The 24413-nt window shown below is 39.5% G+C and overlaps 1 protein-coding gene across 2 annotated transcripts in view; it reads right to left on the reverse strand.

Annotated features, from left to right (window-relative positions):
* LOC100712274 (CMP-N-acetylneuraminate-beta-galactosamide-alpha-2,3-sialyltransferase 1) overlaps nt 1-14837 on the reverse strand; it is an 89934-nt gene extending 75097 nt beyond the window's left edge. The window contains exons 1-2 of one of the 2 annotated variants that reach the window (XR_002058040.2): nt 14485-14837; nt 7155-7310 (exon numbers count right to left, since the gene is read on the reverse strand). The gene's annotated coding sequence lies outside the window, so the exon portion shown is untranslated. The remainder of the gene's footprint in view (nt 1-7154; nt 7311-14484) is intronic. The other variant, XM_019350880.2, reaches the window with a different exon arrangement.
* Between the last annotated feature and the right edge of the window lie 9576 nt (nt 14838-24413).

Raw genomic sequence — 24413 nt, forward strand, 5'->3', positions numbered from 1 at the left:
TAGCTAGAAATGGGCCACCGTGACTGAGGCTTCTCTAGCAACTCACTCCTGGTCCAGGTTTGTATTCAAGGCTGTAACACCAGTGTTTCTGTGATTGTGCGGTGTATGGGGCACATGCAACAAAAACTGAAACCTCAGTGTCTCAACACAAAATAATCTGTATGATTCTCAGTAACACTTTGTGAGCTTACTTACAGTCACATTTGTCTAAAGTGCATTTCATTATAAATTATGTAGAATTATTGTATTTTCACCCAGTTTTACAGCAACAACAGCAATGACAAATTCTTTGGTAAGTCATTTCTCAGCTGGCTTCAACAAATAAGAAACATATATTAATACATTAATTATTCTAAAAGTAGAACAAAGATGCTTTATCATGTCATCCACATTTACCTTCTCTTCACCTAACCTAAAGCCTCTCTCTCATCCACCGTTCACATTGCTCTGCCTCAGTCTGCAGCCAGATTTGTCTGATCTGCTCTGAATAGTTCTCCACACTCTGCCCTGGGTTAACATCTCATCCATGGCAAGTTCAGCCCTGCAGTAATTATTCATTTTTTATCCAACTGCAGTCCTATATATATTTATTAATCAATCACATCTAGCTAGTTGGTTCATGTTTGTAACAGAAGATCCATGCACACAGCATTGCAAGGTAAGTGGATGTTTCCTCAGCTGCTTGTGCAGCTTTCAAGCTGCCACAATTCTGTTCCATCCAACAACGCTCTCTTATCAGGTCCTATGAATCCTACTCAAATAGGGGATGCATGATACCCTAGATGATGGAGATCTGCTTTGTTGGTCAGCCTCACCTGACACCACACCCTGAACCCACTGCTCCACCCCTCCCCTGCAGCTGAGCCAGAAACCATACCCTGCCACAATCTTATATGAAAATGTGTGCAAACAACATATGTTACAAGGCAATCATGCACGGAGCAAATTTTAAGAGTAGTATTTTACATTGATATGTGGTCAAAATAACTCTAAGTGATTATAGGTATAAGCGGCTGCAATGGCCCTTTTCCTTTGTATCCCCCTTTGTATTATAAATTGACCAATTTTAGGAAAAGTCATGAAATATCAGATGATGACATTTTATTTAAAGAGTGTTACATGATTTGTAAAATGCCAAAGAGTCACAATAACCTGTAGTGGTGATGCAAACAGAGAAAAATAAACCATACAATGGTGATTTGAAAACTAAAGGAAAGGTGAAAAGTAGACATCGAGTTGGGATTGTTTGTTTCAAAAACAGCTTTCATACTCAAGAAGAAACTTGAACATAAAATTGATTTATTCTTCAGGTGCCCGTGCTTTGACTTCAGAGATTACACTGGGATTCGCATCAGCAGCAAGGAATCAGTAACATAAAAGGAATTAAACCAAATTTGGGGGATTTAAAGAAGGAGAACATTACTGGAGCAGAAGATACTGACAGACAGGCACTTTTATTTATCTGCAAGTCAAACCTGTAACCCTTTTGAAAACTGTAATAACTGTAATAACAGAGTTTACATACATCACCTGCATGTAAAAGCAGGGTTAATACAACCAATGTGTTAATTGTTATAGTTATTGCTTTATATCCTAGAATGCTAACTAACCAACTAAGGTCATGTTTAAGTGGGAAAACATCTTTCACGAGGGGGAGGCCAGACTATTAGCATTGCACATTGATGAAAAGCTCAACTGACTGACTGTGACTGGTGATTATGAATTTGTCTACTTTCATCACATTCACCCTGGTGGAAAGCTACAAAGTATTAAGCTTATACAAAGTCTTTTCATGCACTCAGGAGGAAATGGAAGCAATAAAAGAAGCTAAACCAAATTTGTAGATAGCAAAGAGAAATTGTCAGAGGTGGATACAGGAGATCACTAGCCACTGGAGATAAGGAAAAACTCAATAATGGCGATATTATCCTTTAAGCTGATTACTAGCCCCCATGAGATGGACTGACCTAATCTGACAAAGAGATTTTGTGTGTTTACTTGGATGATGAGAAAGTTGCAGGTCTGATTCAGATATTTACTAGATGCAACAGAAGAAAGCAGTTCTTTTCTAAGAACTCCGGTCGTTTTATTAACCGGAGGTGAGCATCTGCCTGTTTCGCCTCCTCCTCCTTCTATTCTTTTCTGCAGCTCTGCTTTGATAACAACATCTGTGACACAAACTTGATAGAAGAATTTGGCTGTTTGATCAGTGGAAATGAAAACGATACAGTTTGTAAGCCACACAGGCACTAGTCTGTGTACCCAATTCTAAGAAATGAGATGAAGTCTGTCCTGCTGTGAAGCTCAGCGGGTAAGTCCAGCACAACAGTGAATCAAAAGTTGAGTAACACCACCAGCTGCAAATTCATGTCTTCACTCACTGAAAGAAAGTTTTATAACAGAATCTGGACTCCCACCTGTGGCGTGCACCAACCCAGTTTCCCAGAAATTACCTTTTCATACATTCAATTATGTTTTTGCAACATAAGGTAACAGGTAGCAAAGGCAAAAAAGGAAAGTCAGGGAAAGTTTGTAATTTTGTCTAAATGTAAATAAGATACCTTAATATACCATTGTCTGCAATCCCTACTCTTAATTTCAGTTACTAAACTGACAACTTATTCAGCATTAGTACTGCATACATTTTTACTCCAGCATCAGAGAACTGATTTTGTTAAACTTACACATACATCCACACTGAGCTGCACTATTAAAAAGGCGCCAGAGCCACAGGGTTGATCTGTCCATATAAATAGAGCATGAACAGTATAAAAAATAGACATAGCTTCTGGTTGTAAAAGGGAAGCAGTGCAGAAGTGCCTATCACCCAGATAATTTTTAATGGCATGAAGGGGGCGACACTCTTTGGGTTGTATAGAAGTTCATGGGAAAACAGCTCTTGGCTTCCTCGCTCTGTCACTCAAGTAAACATTTTCTTGATTAGTTTCAGGTCTTGTTGAATAAATTATGAAGTTCAGTTTGTGACTTATGATCATTATAAGCATCAGAAAGGAAGATTACCCAGTGATTGCTAACGACTTGTCGTCATTAACAAGTCGTTAGCCAATGAGCATGCAGTGTCCTCTGTCACATCCATTTTCAAAGGAAAGACATGGTGATGGTCAAAAAGCCTCACCTTGAAGCTTCATAATGCGGATTCACTAACCAACGAGTAACATCATGGTGCTACATCCATGTTTTATACTGTTAATGCTTCCGTATAATAAGGGACTCTTCTAAAAATGTTCTTCTAAAAACAAAATAAAACTATGAGAATGTAAAAGAAATAAATAATAAATAAATAAAAACAGCCTGCAATATGTTAGAAATAATTTAAACCCTATATTTAATTGAAATAGTACAAATTGCTGAGAGTAGGACAACAATAAACTGTTTGGTTCATTAGTAACATGACTGGGTGTGAAATGAGTTTCAGGAGTAATGACAGGGAGAGAATCAAGCATTGCTTATTTCAGCAGGACAATACAAAGCTACAAAGAGCATGGGTCCTTACTAAAGTGAAAGGCTAAAGTGGGCTGTCTGATATCAAGGCTGGTTAAATTTTGAAAATATTTGACACTTTTAAAAAAATAGATAAAAGAGCTAAAAAGTGATGTAACGTAGTGGTAAACAAGCTTCTTTTGCAGCTTGTAGGAAACATGTTACTGGCATTATTTTCTACGCAGTTTAAATAATTTGCAAGGCATCTCTGGCTTGGATGTTATTGCCCCACATTATCTTTAGTAAGTATTAATCATTTTAATAAATTATAGCCCTTTTTAAAATTTACTTTCGCTAATGCTCCATGGTACACCCAGATAACACATTCATTTAACGGCACTAACATACAGAAATACCAGTGATCCTCAAAGCTCCAGTTAAAACTATTACCACACAAATCTACGCCCTTAAGTATGATATTTTTCCCCACAGCATTAGATTTAAAAAAAAGAAAGAAATTAAATATTCAATTGCAGCCCAAACTATAATGAAAACTCTAATCAGAGTCTAGAAGTAATATAGCAGTAGGATTTAACCAAAACAGGGGGTTGTTCTGAGATGAATGACTGTGCAGACACAAGCACACCAGGGGAGCAAAGCGGCCAGCAGCAATAATAACCGCTGCAGTATGTTCTGAGTGCTGGAATCCCATACCAATGGATATAGCAGCTCATTTGCATGTTTGCAAGGTTTTGGGTCTGTGCAGTCAGGTGGCAAAGCAGACTCCCCTTTCCACTAAAAATAACATCCAATTTATCTTAATTATGCAAGAAGATGCACTCAGCTTCTTAAACTTATCTGAAAAAGCATCTTATGTTTTTATGTTCTTTTAAAAAAATTTTGGTTTTAAAAATGTTTCACGTGGCTCAAATGTTGCCTTTCACCTTTTTCCCCCTCAAGGATTATCCCAGCAAAAGCAACGTCTGCATACATACAGCACAGCTGCGGAGAGCGGGTCTGCTAAGGAAAATCAATTTTACATCTAAACATGATTTTCTAGAACATTTTTCTGTAAGAATATAAGCCAACGTCAATTCACATTTATTCACGAGAAATTATATTACAGGTATACCAATAAAGCAAATAAGTGTGGATCTACTGTCTGCAAAGCTCATTTTTATATACGACAAAGCCCGATGATACCGACGACAGCTCTAAACTTTACCCATGTGACTGCATAGAGGATGCAAATCTCTGTATAATGGGTGGTTTCTCAGTTCAGCTTTAAATGCGATCTAAGATATGATATGCTTAAAAGCAACAAAAACCTTCTAACTCACTTTCTTGCATGGGGTGGATGAAAAATCAGCATTAAACCCCTATGTGTCCATACAGCCAGAGGCAGGCTAGCTCAGCTTTGCATAAAAACAGCTAGACTAACTCAGCCCAAAGCTAACAAAATCCTCCTACCAGCACATATAAAGTTCAGACTACTTGGTTTAAAACAGCAGAGTAAAAATGACACATTGTGGATTCATGGCAGGTATTCAGTTTTTTATTTTAAGGTGTTTTATATTGTAAGTTATAGATCCTGCAATATTACTGTGTTGTTCTGATTGTCCTCCCTCCTGTTTTGGCTTTTACATAATTAACAATGAGTGAAGTTTAGGGGCAATCGTTGTCATCATAGCTGGAGAAACAACACCTGCAATTAAATTTTTCACTCGCTATGCGTAGACACATTTATTCTAATAATTATTCACTGTAAGTCCCAATTAAAGCTGTGAAAACTGCACTCTTTATGTACATACAATTAACTTCCTGAAGCTGCTGTAGGTTTTTATGGCACCATTTTAAAAAACAATAAGGAAGTATTAACAAGGACCCATAATAGCAGACACCCTAAATGGTGCATCGTTAAGTGGACATTATAATGCTATATAGTAACTCTTTGAACACTCACAGAAAAGCAGCTGAGTAAATGAGCGGGGAAGAGACTGCATATCATCAGTGTCCCACTTCAACAGCTAATGTGGGGCACAAAACACACAGAAAAAGAAAGAGTGAGGAGAGGAGGACCACAAAACTCGAGCTACCCTCGCTTGTTTTAACACCGTATACACTATGCCCAATAACGACTATTTATCAGGCTATTACAGCTGAAGACTGTAAATCAGCTTACATCAAATTGCAAGTGTTGTGAAACAAATCACATGTTCATGCGTCGGGCACCTCAACCATGTGTTTATATACCACTTTGCATTATCATTAGTTATTATTAATCTTTGGTTCTCTTCCACAGTGTGTCTTTTCTCCTGTCTCCCTCCCCTCACCCCCAGTCCCTGAGCCTGAGGTGAAAGGGTTTTTCCTTCCCACTCTCACCAAGTGCTTTCTCATAATGATCTGATGGGTTTTCCCTGTATTATTATCCAGTCGGTATTTTACACTATAACGTGCCTTGATGTGATTTGTTGTCGTGATTTGGCACTGCATGCCCGCTGCTATGCAACAATGCCATGTTTTGCATCTTCCACAGTGACAGTTCAGTGTGCTGCTGCTGCGATGTATTAATGACTTATCATCAGGATGTGAAAAAGGTCTAATTTATTAGTTGAACAGTCCCATACATGTTATTATTTGTTGAGACAACTGTTGAGCTGAAGCTGCTGCAGAAGGAGGTATCTGGATTGAGATTGATGGAGGCTGAGTTTGAGCTAAATGTGTTCTGTGCTGCTTATAAACGACATCCTTTAGGGACCAATATAAACTGCTACGTTCCTCCATGATATTCAGACTCATATTAAAAGTAGCTGGCGGAGCTTCGGCTTTTGTTCCTTTGTGCCAAGTTGTGCACTGAGTGAAAGAGGACAGGCTGCTTAGGCATTTGTTGAATTATGAAAATGCCATTGTAAAAATCTGACCTGTTATCAGATGCTGATTAAGCAGCATTTGTATATTTTAATGTAGTTTATTCTGATAATTAAAAGGGTATTTATTGACCTATTGTCCTGCCCACCATGAAGGTGATATAAAATAGTGAAAAAAAAGTGAGGAGTTGGGGTAATTATTCAACCCTGCCATCTGAGTTGGGGCAACTTTTGAAACTTTTTCTTGTGTTATACAGGAGGTAAACTGCATCCCTTTTTGCATATCTTTAAAAGGCAAGCTCACTCGCCATTTTAGTCAGATTGAGCCAAGATCTAAATCTAGATCCATCTGATCTAGCTAGAGAAGAGGAACTAGACTTGTGCTGCCACCTTTTTTTCTGGCTCCTTTGGGGTCTCACTCACACCCCACTTTCTATAGTGTACAAAAGTTCGGCTCTCTATTGCTTGCCCATAACCACCATGCACGTTTCCCATGGTATGCGACCGGGGCTCTGTCCGACACTTTCTTTACTCTCACACAGGCTGTTTGTGCAAGACTGGCTATGGGGTCAAAAACACCCCCTAGCCATGCCCTAACTCCCAGCCAGACAACCATATTCAGTAAATGCACGATATATGTTATGTTTCTGAATAATCGTGTTAAATAAGCAAGATAACATGTTCCTGGAAGGGCACTTGGACGGTGCCCTTTAACAATGGGTTGCCACAAAAGCTGACTGGCTATTGATTTGCCTCTGTTCCACCTTTACCCAAATTTCATGAAATTTGGCTCGGCAGTTTTTACATAACCTTGATCACAAATACTTAAATTAATGGAAAACATACCTCTGCTTTGGCTCTCGCTTTAGTGGAGGAATGACACTGGTATGCTTCTTGAAGTGCTACATCATGCCACAGGCCGGACAGGGGCTCTGGTCAGTGTAGAGGGGAAGATGAATGGCTCCAAACACCAAGTTGTTTGAAGTGAAAATCTGCTGCCCTCTGGAAGAAAAATACACTGCTAATGTCAAAGAAGAATTTCATCTTTCAACTTGACAACAACCCAAAGAACACAGTCAAGTCAACCACCCAGTCAGCCTAAAGGATGTCTTTTTCCTGCATCCCTCCATTTGTACAAATTCTGTGGACAGATTCAAAAAGAAAACTGCGTATAGGCTCATGAGCTGAAGACACAAATGTGGGACAATTTCTAAATCAGATTACTTGGGTGGTAGAAATCTTTCTAAAAAAGTCATGCCTATTATTGAAGCAAAAATGATGGGATGTTCAGCATTACGCAACGACTCAGGTTTTGCTTCCCCTTTTTTAATACATTGCCCCAAATTAGCTGCTTCTCATTTCTACCTTTTGCTCTTTATTTCAGCATATCCAAAGGAAAATGGAAAAATCAGCTTTGATTTAATAGGGTTTCATTCCAGCCTACAAGGCAATAAATACTAGAAAATTAGAAAGAGTCTGTACATTTCTGATATCCCTGGTATACCCATGCAGAAGCCAGCCAGATGTACTTCCAATACTGATTACAGAACTGAAGACAGTAATTATTCATAACCATTTCAGAAGCCAACTAGCATGTCTGTGTTGCTCTGATGAAGACTGGTGCCCATTCTCATCCATTTCAAGGACTTGCATTCGAAGGAAACATTAATAAGCTCGACTGCAAAGGAACAGTGTTCAGAAAATAAAAGTTTTTAAAATTATAAGACGGTTATGAGAGGTTTAGAGCACTAATAAACTCTCTGTACAACGAATGCTGACAAAGTGACACAAATTAGTTGTGTACGATTTATATGCTGTAAATGAAGGTGTAGCTTTTTGGTAGTCCAAATGTCCTGATTTAGAAAAACTGGCCCAGTACAAATGTTCAACATAAGAATTTTTCTGTTAGCCACAGCTATTACGCTTTACTATAGTCAACCAAAAGCTTAATGTTAGAGGGCTGTCTGTTTGATTGACAAGTGTACCGACACAGGGAGCTGGAGCTGATAGCTGTCTACTGGGCCTCATCTGGTCACTCAAGTTTTGGACCAAAAGCACTCATGGTGAGGCAAAGTCCAAAACCGGTGTATGACATCACAAAGGCTATGTCCATCTATTATATATACAGTGTAGCCAGTTAAAAAGGTACATATACAGAGTATACTGGTCCAACTGTATTTATTCACAGTTTATCTTGTTGTGAAATGAGAAAATCAAAGCAGTGCCTGTGCATAAACACGATATAATCAATGCTGGTTTACACTTTCAAAGGTTACATCAAATCAGTGTGTATGAAACTCAATGATTACTCATGAGGTGTTTCAACTGCTATACTGGGATTAACTGAATTGCAATGTTACAATGTTACAAAAATTGGTTTAGTTTCAAAGCTGTTTTCATCAGAGAAAGCTGTACCCAGTCAAAAGGTTCAGAAAACTCACCATTTGCTATCTACCCAGCATCAAATGACAGTCTTATTAGTAACATGCTGGGCAACAGTGGTGATTACTGCACAGTAAAAGAACCGATTCCCTTCCCTGAGGTGTTAGCGCTGACACAGAGCTTATAGGCGAGAGGATATTGGACTTGCAATTACAAGTTACCAGAAACATGACTGCAAATAATACCCTGTAGCTGTCATTGTCTTACAAATTCACTTGTTGTTGCTGTCCATGCAACGTTTGAGCAACATTAAGATTAACTTCGCTTACCTTAAAGACTGGAGGGGGACAGCAATATAGCAGGGTTATTTCTAAAAGCTGCCAAACATCCCTTTGACAGGGTAACTTATTCCCTGTCTTTCAGCCCACTGAAGTAAGCTAACTTCTTCATCTCCATATTTATAGTCACAGGCAAGAATTCCCAATGTCACACCAATGAGATAAGAGGGTTTTCCATCCATCCATTCATCCGTCAATCCATCCTCCTGTGCATATTCCAATTCAGGTATTTTTGGCATAGCAAAAATCTCTGTTTTTCACTCCACTGGTCCAGCTTGTATCATAATAAGCTCCTCATTACGAACCTAAATCTCAAATTTGGCTTGTCTCAGGTATTCTAAGTGCTTTGGCAGTTAAGCAAACAGGAGTATTTACATTTCTCCCTGCTCATTATTCCTGAGATGACCTCCAGAGCAAAGTAAAGCTACAGTGGGCCCAGTCAAGGAGAAGTCCTTTCCATTGAGCCAAAGTGCAGAGTTGCAGAGCTGCTGTTTTTCATAGTATGTTTAATTAATGAAGTGTTATTAACGGTGGTTGCAGCGAAGCGTTAGGGGAAGTAATGATTTCACTGTCAGTAATTATAGCAGTGATAGGCCTGTTTATTCCACTTAGTCTTCATCTGGCAGCAATTTGCTGTTTTTGTTATTCTTTATGGTTTGTCGATTTTTATACATATATATTAAATGGACTCTTGCAACTTAGTTAAGACTAATTGTTGCCGGTGCTTAATATCCTGCTGATAATAACTCACTTTCTCATCGATGACATGCTTCATATAATATACTGATATGCAGAATTCGTAGGCTGCTATCATAAAGCACACGCTGCTGAAGCTCTGCGCTTAAACACAACATTTCCTGGAAAAATAAACAGCAAAAACAACAATTCAAACACATCCACATCATCCCCAGCTCTGTTGTAATGCGTTAACGTTTTTTGCCTACGGCTGCAAACACAACGCAACTCCAAAGCGTTTTTTAAGCGCTTCTTCCATTGCTCCATCCATCAAGATATGGCACGTTGTCTAAATCCGCTTTACATCTCAAATTCCCATTGTGATCAAAGAACAAAGGCACGACACATTCGGGAATTACTGTGAACCCTAGATGCTGGAGCTGCAAGACAAAAACAAAGCTTCTGACTTTGTGGCACAAAAAGACAGAGGTCTTTTGTCCTCCGGAGCAGGGCGACGCTAGGCACGTTTTATCAGAGGTTTGCTTGAGTCATACACACAGGTCACACTTGCTTGGCCTCTTCTACAGACTTTATGATTGGCCATTATGATTGCTGCAGATTTGGACCAGTTAGTCAAGATTAATGGGGGTCAAAGATGGATTTTCTCCCGTGGCAGAGACGCATCATGACTCAATCACGCATGGGAAAAAAAAATGTCACACTATTCCAGCTTACTCTGTGGGATCCTGGTGTGAGTTTCCAGCGCGCTGTGAAAAGCAGCAGCATTCTCTCTTGATTGAATCGCCACCTTTTCTCCGCAGTTTCTGCACTGAATTAAAAATTTAGAATGTGGCTTTAATTGATTTGAACATTCACATTTCCCCCCACAAAGAGCAAAATAGACTTAATTACACAATTGTTCTCTTATCTGCTCTGTACGCTGTGGAGAGAACCTCTCTGATGCCAGCTATTGTTCAGTCACAGGCTGAACTTATTTTTCCTCTGCAAAGCACAGGTAAACAAACCCTGCACAGACTGCGCTTGGTGTTGATGTGCTGCCACCTCACATCGCCTGAAGTGCTAGAAATCCGAAACAAAGAGGTGTGATGTGTGACGACGTGTGTATCAAAAGATTACACTAATTTTTCAGAACCTTTCTTTCATGCCGGCTTCCCCCCAAAAAACAGAAAAGAAAAAAAAGGCTTGCTCAGCTACGTAGCATGAAATAACCTTTTGCAGCTGTTTTTCAGCTTTGCTGTTTCAGCAAAGTTGTCCTGATATGGTGCCCACCCTCTTCCCCTCTCCTCTATCTGTCTGTCTCCGCTGTCTGCCTTCGTTTAAGAGGCCACAGCCACATAATGCCAAGGCCAGCGGCTTTGCTGGGAGCACCTGGTGAGTTAAAGGCTGGGCCAGGTGGTACACAGCTTTGACTGCCAATTAGTGTGGTGACCATGTGAGAGCTGCCCGAGATAACTTCTAATTAACGATGGACCTCCGAGGCATAACAATTAGCCTTTCCTTCAAATAAATCCACAAAAAACGTATCCACTAAATGACTTTGTGCTGGCAAATAAAACCCTCATGAAGACAAAACAGCAGTTAAAGTTAAGTAGAAAGTAGCTGCAAATGACAGCCTGTATATCATAGTGACTTACTGTTGATACGTATTGTAACAGTAAGTCTCTATTAAAGGCAGAGAATGAAGGCATTTTCCCTGGCAAGGTCATAGATACTGTGGTCCTGTCAACAGGACTATAAGTAGAATGAAAGGAACCAAAGATGCTTTACATTGAGGACGACACTGAAGTGGAGATGCACGCTTTCAGACTAACTGATTGGACCAGAAAATGATTAGACAGCACTGGAACAATTTGCGTAGACAATGCCAAGATGAAAGTCAAGGACGGGGCGCGTGCGTCCACGGGAAAGACAATAAAAAAAATCACAGGAAAAACTCCCGAGGACGCCGCTGTGATATGGAGATGTATGGTTATGTCGCTGGGAGGAAACATCTGCCTGCACGATACAGTATGGCTTTACATAATGCATCAGCTGTGGGCTGCCTTCCTCTGCTCCTCCAAAGGCACCTGCCAATAAGCATTATCAAACAAGCAGTCGCGGATAAAAAGCCACGCTGTAATTTTGACAAGCCTAATTGCAGGACTGATGTGCAGTCTCGATGTTGTTGATTGCACTCGGGAAAGATTACGGCAGCAATCACAGGAACGGCTCGCTTTGTTGCCACATTCAAATTGTCATTTTGTAATCGTCTGTGATTAAAACCTCAGAAAGGGGGGGCAGCCAAGGTGCTTTTTTTGTAGAGTCGCGCATACAGTAAACTCCAATGCATTCTCCACATGTGGCCAGACTACAAGAAGCCTGTTTATCCTGGAGAATGGTGCTGAGGTGTTTCTTGGAAAATAGCCAGGACTGCTAAGTGGAAACAGAGGGCAAATCAAAAAGCCGGGGAGAAGTCCGAAGGGAATATTGTGAAGGAAAAAGACTGTGTGACAGAGCACAGAAGCCTGAACAAAAGACACTAACTATTAGTGAAATACCCTTGTACAGGCTGCAGATGCATGTGGCCCACCACCCCGGGGAACTGGAAACATTTTTTTGCTGTTGCTGCTGCTGCTGCACTCTCGGTCCCAGACCTTGCTCTAAAGCTGTGTACTTAAAGGGCCTGATTGGGTTTGTGGTGAGCCACGGGGATTCCTCTGTCTGGAGCGGAGACTCTGAATGCCAGAGCTGAATAACTGATTACAGTAAAGCCTCCACTGACTTAGCACAGCCTTCACACCGCCGCAGCTTAAGACCAGAGGAAATACCTCGCAGGAAAGATCTGAAAACAAAACTGGAAGTCAGATTGTTAGAGAAACTCGCTCAAACTTTGAACGAGCTGTTAGCCGCGCTCATGGAACGCTATACGTTCCCGCTCGCCATGGCGTGCTTTGAAGTAGAAAAAGTAGCACACGACTGCGGCTGCAGTTTCGTCAGACTTTTTGCTTGCAGCGTGTCTTCATCTGGCTGGCAGCTGGTGAGAGGCAGCCATGATTCACTGTGACTCATTGCCTCTTCCATGCACCATTGTTGAAAGGAGCTCACAAAGGACTTTTCATTCTGAAGAATCATACCTTTCTTTTAAATTAAAAGACGCACATTAAGATGAGACGGCCGACAACGAGAGCTGTCCGAAGTGCATATTATCAGGATAACACACATTTCTCTCCAAACAGCTCCTCTATCTTATACAGCGTAACAAAGTGCAATTGCTTATGGCGACCACATTTTCTAGATGTAATTGGGTTCCTTGATAACGGATGCCACCAAAAGCAACCCATCTCCATCTCTGCCACCCTCCTTTCTAAATGCTGCAGCACGGGTCCCCCACCCACCCACCCCAAGGTCACGCCATCCAGTCTGATTGGCGACATGATGAGGAACTGGCTGAGCTAATGGGTTCTACTTGCTTATTATTTATAATGGCAAGGAGAGGTTTCAGGAGAAAATTAACCAGCCTGCTGGCAGACGCCTTCATTAGTAAATGAGGTGACGTCTCGTGCAAAATACAGATCATTACAAAACTCATAAACCTGGAGTTTATGAACACTGGGATATTAAGCAGACAATAGAACCCAGAGTGATTAATGTTTACAACAAACTGAAAGGATTTCTGACAGCGAACATTGTTGCTTTAACTTAATGAGGCTGCTTGCAGCATCCCCCAGACAGCTCCTGAAATGTACTCAGCACAGACATGTTTCCCTTTTCGTAGAGGTGGGCGGATCGATCCAAATATTGACAGTCATTGATACCAACACTGGTATTGGACTAATACTGGCATGATATGATCGATAGTTTGTTTCTATCCTGTAAGTTCAGTATATAGCCAGACTGAATTGTGTTATACATATATATATATATATATATATATATATATATATATACATACTGGAAATGAAAACATATACCTCAAACATGAACCTTTCTGCATTTACTCTTTTATTCATAGCCTAGGGCACATTTAAACACCAGAAGTTAACCATAAGTGCTTTAGAAACAGCTACATTTAAATTCTAGGTCTCCAAAAAACACACAGTTTGAAAATTCACGAAAAGTTGACAAAGCTGACCCATGACATGCTGCTCTCGCCTACATAAGCTACCTTTACAAGTAAAAAGTATCGGTATAGTCAGTACCTTTTTGGCACTGGTACTGTATATTCAACAGTTACTCTGAACGCAGTGAATGGTCCGTACAGCACATCTCTGTTTTCTTTCGATGGTTAGATCGGATGAGAGTATAAGAGGATGAGTTTGTCCTTTTGGTAATTTTTTTCTCTTAAATCTCCCATCGAAGAACAGAAATGTGGGAAATCCAATCCAGTCCTCAAAGAGAATAAGTTGTTTTCTCAACATGACCCTACAGTGCGAGCTGTTTCCTTTATTAAGAGATATTTACATAAAAACAAATATGATTTATGGCCACTGATAACTGTTCTCCTAACTGTGCATATTTCAGCATGACACTTCCTCAACATTAGAAAGCATGCATCTCTTTTCTTTCAGTGCGCAACTTCTGAATAATTGTGCAGATTTTGTTATTTTTGTTGCAGCAGAAAGTTGCAGCGCAACAATCTCTCAGCCTCACTTTAAAATACTTTAAAAACCTGCACGCGCGCCGCTCACTGTCACCAAGCTTAAAAGCTATACGCTAGAATAGGACGTGATTATTACCGCAGTCCACACAGTTAGAGCCACGCGCGGTGTTCCCACACTCACCTAAAGTCAGTCCCCGGAGCTGCGGGCGAAGTCCCGTTATTCCCGCGCGGAGTGACGGCGGCTTCAGCTTCAGCTCCACAAACAACGGAATAATGCAAATCAGTCACAAGCCACAGCTCCAAAGCTCCAATTTAAAGGAGCAGGGAGGAAGAGGGGGGATAGCGCCAACCTCGCACCGTTGCCTGTTTGAATGTGACAGCGCTGGGAGGAGGTTTACTCCCCTCCTCCTGGAACAAGCGGCACATCCGTGCGTTTTTGCTTTTCTTGTGGTGTGTGTTTCAGTTTGTTTCCGTGAAGGAGGGAAGGCTGGAAACAGGTTTTCTCGCGTAAACGGGCTACACGTTACTCTCCCAGGCAGTGAGGAGCATGCATTTTAATTCCTGAGCGCTGACCATGAGGGGCACAGCACTGCTACGCCCCTCAGCATCTTCACTCGCACACACTTGCATCAGGATGTTTTTATTTTTTCTTCCTTTCCCTTCCTTTGGCATGCGTGACCAGGTCCTGATGTTAGCCTGCAGCTCGGTGCCGCAGGAATCAACAAGCGCTTATAAAGTGATAAAGAATTTATTTCATCAATTTATGGGTCTTTTTTTCATCATTCTCTCTCGCTCATTCCTTTCGTTTTTAAAAACTAGTCCTTTATTAAAATAAATATATTAATAAATGTGAGGGTAAATGACAAGCTCACCTCCAGTTAATATCTGCAGAGAATCTTTAAGGTTAAAACTTTGGAAAGCTTCCAATGAGTTTTGCTTACAGGACCAGTTCGGCTGATTTCCATACTGTACTGTAAGTGCTGCTGACTAATAGGATAATAGAGGTGACTGGTAGCTTAACTGCAGTGAGGTTAAGCAGGGTGAACTCGCCCAAGCTGAAGTTCACTCAGCCATAATAGCCTCAGGCCTGCAGAGACCTGTTAGTTTTTCATGCCCTTGGCTAAGGTGACTGCATACCTTCACACCCTCAGGCCATAGGAAAATATTTACTGTCATTGGCTTTCATTGAAAGTGTCTGGAATTATTTTTGCGGCAACCTTTATCAGATCCATCGAGTCAGCCGAATCATATTTCAAGGCCTGCAATGTGAGCTAAGAGTGTGAAGAAATATGTGGCAAATAAGTCATTGATACTTTTTTTAAAGCATGTACATGAAATTAGGTGTAACTACAATGAAATACTGTATTTTAACAGTTAGAAATGGAAATACATGCGGTTTAAAGGAAGCACATTGCTTTGCTTAATCAAAGCCAAGACTACGTCTTTCATAAGTGAAGCCTTGCCTGTAGTTCTGTGGCATGCACTGCATGAGTTCTGAGCCCAGAGACCCCTGAAAGCTGCTGTTTGAATGCAGATAAGTTCATCATTTGATAGAACATTTCCTCTCTGGTTTCAGAGCTGCATGCTGTCTTAGGCTCAACAGATGGGTGGGCACTTGGCTAGATGGGGACTTGACGGGCCAGCTGAACATACACGGTGGAATGATGGCTTCTAGCAGAGAGAGCGTGTGTGTGCAGGGGGGCTGGTGGGAATGGAGTGTGTGAAGAGTGAGGGAGGAGGTGCAGATAATGTGGTTAGGCTGGAAGCCGGGCAGTAGGAATGGAGGTCCATTTAGAGCAATGTCCCATAATATCCTTTTCTCTCTCTTTTTGTCTTTTTTCCCCTGCTCTGGGCAACATCTCTGGTTGTGATGGTAGATGTGGTTTCATTTGTTGCCATGGGGTTTAGGACCAAATCTACTGGGTTATAATACTGTGTTTAAAATATTGAAGATATTCATTGTGGTTTGTTGTATTTCCTTGACCTTCAATATTTAACCAACGGTGACAAACATTTGGCCTGTGGGCCAGAACTGGCCCCTCAGATAAACAAAAAGTCCTGGTGACATTAGCAGTAATACACACGCATGCAAATGAAAGAAAAGTTATAATTATTTCTCAACCTTGATTAAAATAATTTTTTAAACAAGTTTGGAAATCCATCGTAATCTTAATATTGTAGTTCACATGTAATGAGACAAAGGGAATATAAATAAATGATTATCATCCAGTGGTTTCTAAATATACTGACTTCAATATATAAAACTCTGGCAATGTGTAATATGAACATTTATCTTTGTAATTTTTTTCTTTAAAAAGACGGAAAATAATTAAAAGTAAATTAAGATGTATTATTGCATTGGTGCTCCATCCCCATCTGCAAAATAACAAAACTCTGGACCCAAAATTTCCTCCTATAGCAGGTGAGCACTTCCAGTAGTGCGTAAGTGTGTGAGGATGCACAACACCCACTTTTTAGAGCACTTTGTAGAACTGGTGAGGTTAAAAGGCCCTATGTAAGTGCAGGCCAATTACCTTTTTTACACCAGATATTTTGGCATATCATAGCAGGGAAAGCATAAAGGTGATATCATCAAACGTGACCTCGATCCATACAGGTGAGCTAAAGTATCTGCTGTGAGTCCTATTTCATTCTACTTTGAATGTAACTCAAAATCAAGGAGTTTGCAGTACTGTTCAAGATTGTTTTTTTGTTCTTGTAATTTTAGAATTAATTTTGGCACCAATTAACAGTATTTTTAATTAACTAGTCAGTTTGTTCTCTGAAATGTTCATTGTATTGAACAGTCAGGAGGTAGTTGAGGACAGCTACTCACTTTAAATGGAAAATGTAGCAGCAATCTATACAATTTCAAAACCAAAATGTGAACAATTAACAGTCAAGGGAAATGGCTTATTATATACATATATATGTATTGACTACAGGCTAATAATACAATAGCTACAACCTGCACACAAAGATGTAATGCTAGAGCTTTACATTCCCTAGGCATACTGTATAAAGGTGAGTGACTCAATAAAATAATAGTCTTATTGTTGAAGTCGTTTGTTCTTTTGAGCATCTGACTCTTGGGGAAAGGGGATAAAAAATATTCTGCTTCTACATATCCCTTTTAGCTCTTAAGCTTGAACTCCAGCTTCGGGGTCCGAAAATTAGTTTTGTTAAAGGGGGCATAATGCAGACTTTCCTTTGATGTGGCTCTAACATTAACGTCCCAATTCCTTTGCAGATCGGCAGTCCTGATCTGCAGAGAGGGCCGGGGGTGTCAGCCTGTCACAAGACGCTGTGTGTTGGTAATTTCGTTTGAAGGTGTGAGTTGTGATACACTTTGAAGGTATAAATTCATGTGGATACCCTCCAGTGGTCACAAGCCTCACTCTTGTAACCACTGGTGTGTTTTAAATTTAGAAAAGGCTCATATTTCTTTTTTTCCCTTCTTGATAGGAGAGCTAATGAAACCTAAAGTGTATAGCCATGTGTTTGAGTTTGTTGATCAAAGAAAAATCTGGGGCTGCCTGTCACCCCTTTTTGGTTGTTATTTGCATATTTAATGTTGATGATGTAATAACCTTGAACCCAACAAACTTAGTGCAGTTAGCTAATGCTTCTGGCTCTAGAAGCAGTGCTTGGTTCTGGCTGTTGATAAATTTATTATCTGAAAATGCTAAGCTAAGTATACAAAACAATACCTATTATTCAGTTCTTATAGCCTACTCCTCTTAGTAGTTACCGCTCCATGTAGTTGTCAGCTATATACAGCAACACTTGGGTGAATTTTGATAACATAGGGTGGTCACCAAAATGTACAGTTACTGAAAATAATGACTAGCAACGTTAAGCTATGGCTGTCATGCAAGCGCTAGCTTTTTTTTTTGGCAACATATATATATATATATATATATATATATATATACACATATATATATATATATATATATGTATATATATATATATATATTTGATTTTTTCAGGTTGTGAGTGACCTCAACCAAAGAATCAGGAACACTCTTGTACAGTAAAGACATAAAAGTTAACTCACATTAACCCCACATAACTCAAGAATATACGTAATATCAGTTCCTGAAAAAAACAGTAACTGTTGCTGTTAGCTAGCTAATAATAATATGAATGTTGATGATGCAGTTTATTTTTAAAGCACACATCAAAGCCAGCATTACAAAGTAAGTCAAAATGAAAAATAAATCAGTTGAAATAGGTCACTCGAGATTCAGGTGGGGCAACATGGTGGCATGGTGATTAGCACTGTTGCCTCGCATCAAGAACATCCTGAGTTTAAAGCCATCATTTGGCCATTGCTTCTCTGTACGGGGTTTGCATGTTGTCCCCATTTCTGCGTGGGATCTTTCTGGGTACTTCAGCTTCCTCCCACAGTCCAAAAACATACAGTTATTCATATTAGGTTAATCTACTTACATTAATGGGTATAAATGATATCTGTCTCTCTGTGTTAGCCCTGTGACAGACTGGTGACTGGGGCCAAAATAGTGTCCATTTAGGGTTGGAAGGCTACAGCATTCCACTTTTCAACTACTGTTAGTAAACCACCTGAAACCATTAACCCAAACTTTCTTTTTCCACTTTGGAAAACCTCAACATACACAACCCTCTAGACTGTGTTACTACAGTAATAGAAGCAATGTATATGATATTACTGATTAAACAGGGCCTTTATCAATCTGTAAATCAAAGCTATATGTCTTTACTGTAGAATTAGAAAACATAAAAACAGCCACAAAAATAAATAAATACATAAATAATTAACTGGTTCATTTTTTGATTGACAGCATGCCTTTGTCCCCAGGTCATGAAATTTTAATGTATGGGATAATGTCAGCTGGTAATTACAAAAAAAGGAGGTAAAATTGGATTTGTGCACTCTCTGCAGTGCCGCCAATGTTACTCTGAAGGCTGGGTACAGGGCAATCAATACTGTGAACATTCACAATTCTCCTCAAATGCTACCCTGGAGTTGTTCAATTAACAATGAATGGTAGATGGATTTTGTGGTTTCAAACGGTGTCAGGATTTGTGCCTTCAAAAAAACTTTAAATTCTATTGAATCTGTCAGTTTTAAATTAGGAAGAGTGTTTGCTGGAGAAACAGCTTACAGTCAGCATTTTCCTTTTCATTTTATTTTGTCATTAGATGTCTTAAATTAGAAACCAAGACAATATATTTTGTTCGGTTAAGTATAGTTGTAGGAAAAAAAAGTACAAGCACTGAATTCATTTTATACTGCTGGCAAAATTGGTACAGGGTCTGGCAGGTTAAATGAAGCATAGGTTAATTAATTTCAGTATGTGGGGCTAAGAGGTCGGCTCACACTGGTTTTGAACATCCTCGGAGAGGAAAGAGAGTTTGTCTGTTGTCACTATGAGAGAAAGATAACCGATGAAAAATGATCATTTCCACTGAAATATTATTAAATATATATATATGAAAAAACATTCTGTACTGTAAACAACACCAAACAGCAAAATAAAAGACTTGCAAGAATGTGTTTTTTTTTTTAAACACAGAAAGTGCGATGCATGCTTGGCTTCAGCTGCAGTATCTGTGCGCCAAATAGCAATATCTCCCAGCATGAGTCGTACAGCCCTCTGGCAATATCCTTCTCACATAGAGCCAAGGTCACTTGGCTAACTACAGTATCTCATCTCACAATGCAAAAGGATTACCATTTTTTTGGGCTACTGTCCATTGGGGAAGCTTCCTCACTATTGCTCTTCTTCAATAGCCCCTCCAACATCAAGTGCTGTCGACTCCGAGCTTGTGCTGCCCTTTGTCATTCAGTGTGTGTGAAGTGTTGCTTGTATTCTCGCAGTTTTCCAGGTGCACACCTAATTACACCTGTGGAAAAAAATGAACCAGAGCCCTTTTTGGCTTATTTCCAAGGATAGGTCTTTCACCTCCTCCCACTCATCTCTCTTCTCCTTCACCCGGAGTGAGCAGTCAGGTGTTAGGGAATAAATCCTTCTTTGCTGCTTCTCCTGATAGTTTATGCGGAATTTTATCTTTCAGTGTGGTCAAATAAAATCATCTGCCTTCAAGCTGGTTTGATAAAAATGGTTTCTAAGGAGAGAAATCCCCATAACAACCGTTTTCAAGAGTTTACTTGGCAAGGGAAGTAAGCTTTGCTGTCCTGACAGTGCCATTTTACACTGTATGAGTGTAAAAAAAAAAAAGTCAGATTAACAAGCAAAAGTTTCAAAGTTATCCTCACAGCAGCAAACTACTCAAGATTTGTGGATATAGCAACAAATGAATTAAAGTTCGTGTCATGTAATTAATTGCTTTTATTGGCATGTTGGTGTTTTGTGGCTCTGCAGTCATGGGCAATTAGGATTAGACGATTTGAGATATGGAGAATTGAGTGTTGCGGCCGTCTTCCAAGCAACAGCTCCACATGAGAGTGAGGACCCCAGGAGTATTTTACAAAGCGGATTATCAATTCACTGCTGCCAGGAGAAAAACTCTCTCTCCACTGGGAGATGCTGTTATTTCAAATCTTTGTCCAATTATATTATGCTCGCAGGGGCTGTGTGCATGTGTGTGTGTGTTTGTGCACGCATGCATGGTGTACATGCAGGTTGAGCAGGCTTGAGAGGAGGACACTGTGTAGTAGGGATATAATCAAAAGTCGTGCTTGCAATCAGTTGGAATAGCTGGAGAGCTGCATGGCTTCCAAGGAGAGATGTGAGTCAGGGTCTCCAAGGAGGAGGTGTTAGAATGTTTTGTTGATGGAAAATCATAATCAAGCGCGTTTGGAGCGCTGGGGGTGAAGACAGAAATGTAGCCCACGGACTCTGTCTTGGTGTGGTCTTGTGAAGTATTGATTCGGCAACAGCTTCGCTTTTGATTTTGAGTAGTTTTTGTTCCTGAAGTCCTTGCCTGTCAATTTGTGAAAGCGCCTCAGAGTTGGTTCACAGCGTGGGTGTTAGATGGGTTATTGGCATTGTGTGACTCTTGCCATGCCTTGGCCTCTCCGAGTCGCTCAACTCTCTTTGTTGTTATTGGAGTAAAGAGCAAAGTTCATTGAAACTTTGCAGAGGCCTATTTATGGGAAAATAAAAACAGATTGAAAAAGCCTTCCAAGCAGTTTGCACAGTTTGTTTGGCTAAGATATGAGTTTTGTCCTTTAGGATGGAGCAAAAGTAAAGGATCACATATTAATTTGAGATAATAAAGAGCTGACCGTGGGAACAAGAATTCAGTCTTTCACATGGGGACAATTTTGATTACTAGGCCACCTGATGATCAACAGGAAAGAAAAAAGAAGATAAAAACAAGATAATTCTTATATGATAAGAATTAAATATAGTGTAGGAATCTGCCCTAAAAGACATTTAATACATGAAGAGTGGCACCTTTGTAAGAATTTAATCATCATTTTGTATTGAATAACAGATTTGCAAAGTGGCCAAACAAGTGCAGACTTCAAACTGTAGATCATAATTAATGATAAATTAAGATTCATCTTTATCTGTTATGATGTAGCAAATTAGCAGACACAGACGCAGGCATAATCCTGCAAACTTGTAACTGGTGATGAAAAAAAGAAATTCCTGGTTCACACAATAAAAGGAATACAAACATTATTAAATTAACCTAAAAAAGAAAGATATAATAAATAATAATAAGAACACTAATAAAAATGTGCCGCCTCTGGGTTAATAATATGCAATTAATAATAAAAATAAAATTCATAAAACTTACACTTTGTGAATGCTAGGCTCTTCCTAGACACACTTGCTCCCTAAACAAACAAACACACACACACACACACACACACACACAAACACACACACACACACACACACACACACACACACACACACACACACACACACACTGTTACGTGTCCAAGACCACAAAAAGCTTCCCCATAACATTAACTAAAAGTAATTGGAAAAAAAGGCCCAGAGGCAGCCTGACCTCTAATTAATAAAGAGTCTTCTATTAGCTAAAACTATACACCAAGCAGAGGAGCAACCCCCCCTCCACCCCACAGCTAAAACTTTAAAATGAAAAACTATAAAACAGCAGCATAAATTCTAAAAGGAAAATAAAACTAGATGGGTATTTTTCCTGTGCAACCTCCACACAAGGAAATAACCTGCACACATAACAGCATCAGGAAAAGACACTGAAGATAAAAGACAAATATCAAAAGAGTCTCACGTCTGCAGCAAAGACTATATATAAAAGTTGAATGTAGCGCCTCTGACATTAGTCTCAAGCTTAGTGTTTTGGGCTGATGCTATGATAGTTTTTTGGAGCCAGAAGATAGAGTATAGATAAAGTTCATAAACTATGCAGGTACAACTCAAAGATACACAACATGCTAATGAGCGCTAAGTAACAGACAAATTAAATACTGCGATTTTACCTTCCAAAACTGAAGAACACATGTTTTGGACAGTACTTTATGTAGTACTTTATTTACTTAATTAACTTAAAATAACATGATTTAGGTGAAGTTATCACTAAATCTGTCGTGGGTACAGCATCCTTGTTCAGTGAATCTGTCATGTAAACAGGCTTTGGTTGCATGCGCTTGTTCAGCAATTGCTAACATGCTATCGTTTAGCATTTAGCATGAACAAACAAAGAAGCCAGGGTCCCTTCGGTACTTCACACATTCCAATAACATGTGAATTGTGTTGAATCATGACCCAGTTGACGTTCTTGCTCGTCTTACCTTCATGAACGTTTTTCTTTCTCTGTCCACTTTTTGTGTTTCACCTGTTTGTTTCTCCAGCTAGCTTCTCTTGATGTCTTCTCCTTTCTCCTTTGTTTTAAACTGGATTACCTGCCACCTTCTGCACCACCTTTTGTTTGGTCACGTACATTTTAAGCATGAAAATTATTTATTTCATCAGTTATTTATAAAAAACAAGATTAATTTTTAATGTAAGTTATTTTAACTTTTATTGTTTTTGTTTTTTTTAAATATTTAATTCATTTAACAACCTGCCTTCAGACTCTGGTATGCGTTTTTCTAAATGGGTCTTCTTACGAACTTCACCAGCTTTACCAAAGTGTGATACTTAAACTATTGGAGAAATAAACATTTACAGGAGTCCATAGTTATTGTAATTCATATTTCATCTCCACTCTCGTCTTCTATTGTTCTGGTTTTCTTCAAAAATAAGAACTTTGACCTGTTGGTGGCACTAAAGGGATCACCAAAGACAGCGTGCATCCTCAAAGACCCACTGATGTTCAGTTTCCGTTTTATCACTGACTTGGTGGGAGCTGGCAGCACAGGCATCAGTGGAATGTGAGAGTGATAAACAAGTTTATGGAAACCATATGAAGCACTACCACAACTCCTGTTTCAAAAACAGGGCTTTGGAAAATTTGATTTACAGTTGCAGAAAAAAACTTTTTATGAACAAGAACGTTTTTGAGATTGGTCAACAAAAATGAAATGAGATAAAATAAAACAAAAGCCAAAAACAATCCAGTCAAAAATGAAATTTCAATCAATTTCAAGTCAGCTTTCTGACTCTGCTGCATTGATTTTAATGTTGTTTTTTTCATTTCCCGTCTATTGTGAGTCTGACAGTTTCAACTGAATGTAATACTGAATCGGTTTTATTTCTGCAAGTACACACATTTTACACATTAGGAATACTTCTGGTGGTTGTTTGTTTTTTATTAGATTCCAAGATGTGACAGAAAATACTCCAAAGGCCCTGAAACGAATTGCAGTTTGGTAGAGCAAAAATCCCTTCTTTATGGCTGGGTTCCAAATCAGAGAACATGCACTCATGACCTCAGTTAATATGAAAACCTGACCCTGTGTATAAAGGAAACTTTTGACACACACACACATACACACACACACAGTAAAAATTATAAGGTCACAAAAATATCATGATGAAGAGCAACAACTTCAAGACCATCTTGCCAATATTTGTGGAAAGTGACAAAGAATGGAAACAATAAATGGACGGCTTTCTCAGAAAAGAATAAAATCCCTCAAGAGAGCATTTTAAGCTTAGGATTTCCAGCCAGGAAGTGTGATGCATACCAAGTATCAGTTTGTTAAAAATACACAAC

This window comes from Oreochromis niloticus, linkage group LG22 (assembly GCF_001858045.2).
Source record: "Oreochromis niloticus isolate F11D_XX linkage group LG22, O_niloticus_UMD_NMBU, whole genome shotgun sequence".
Lineage (NCBI taxonomy): Eukaryota > Metazoa > Chordata > Actinopteri > Cichliformes > Cichlidae > Oreochromis > Oreochromis niloticus.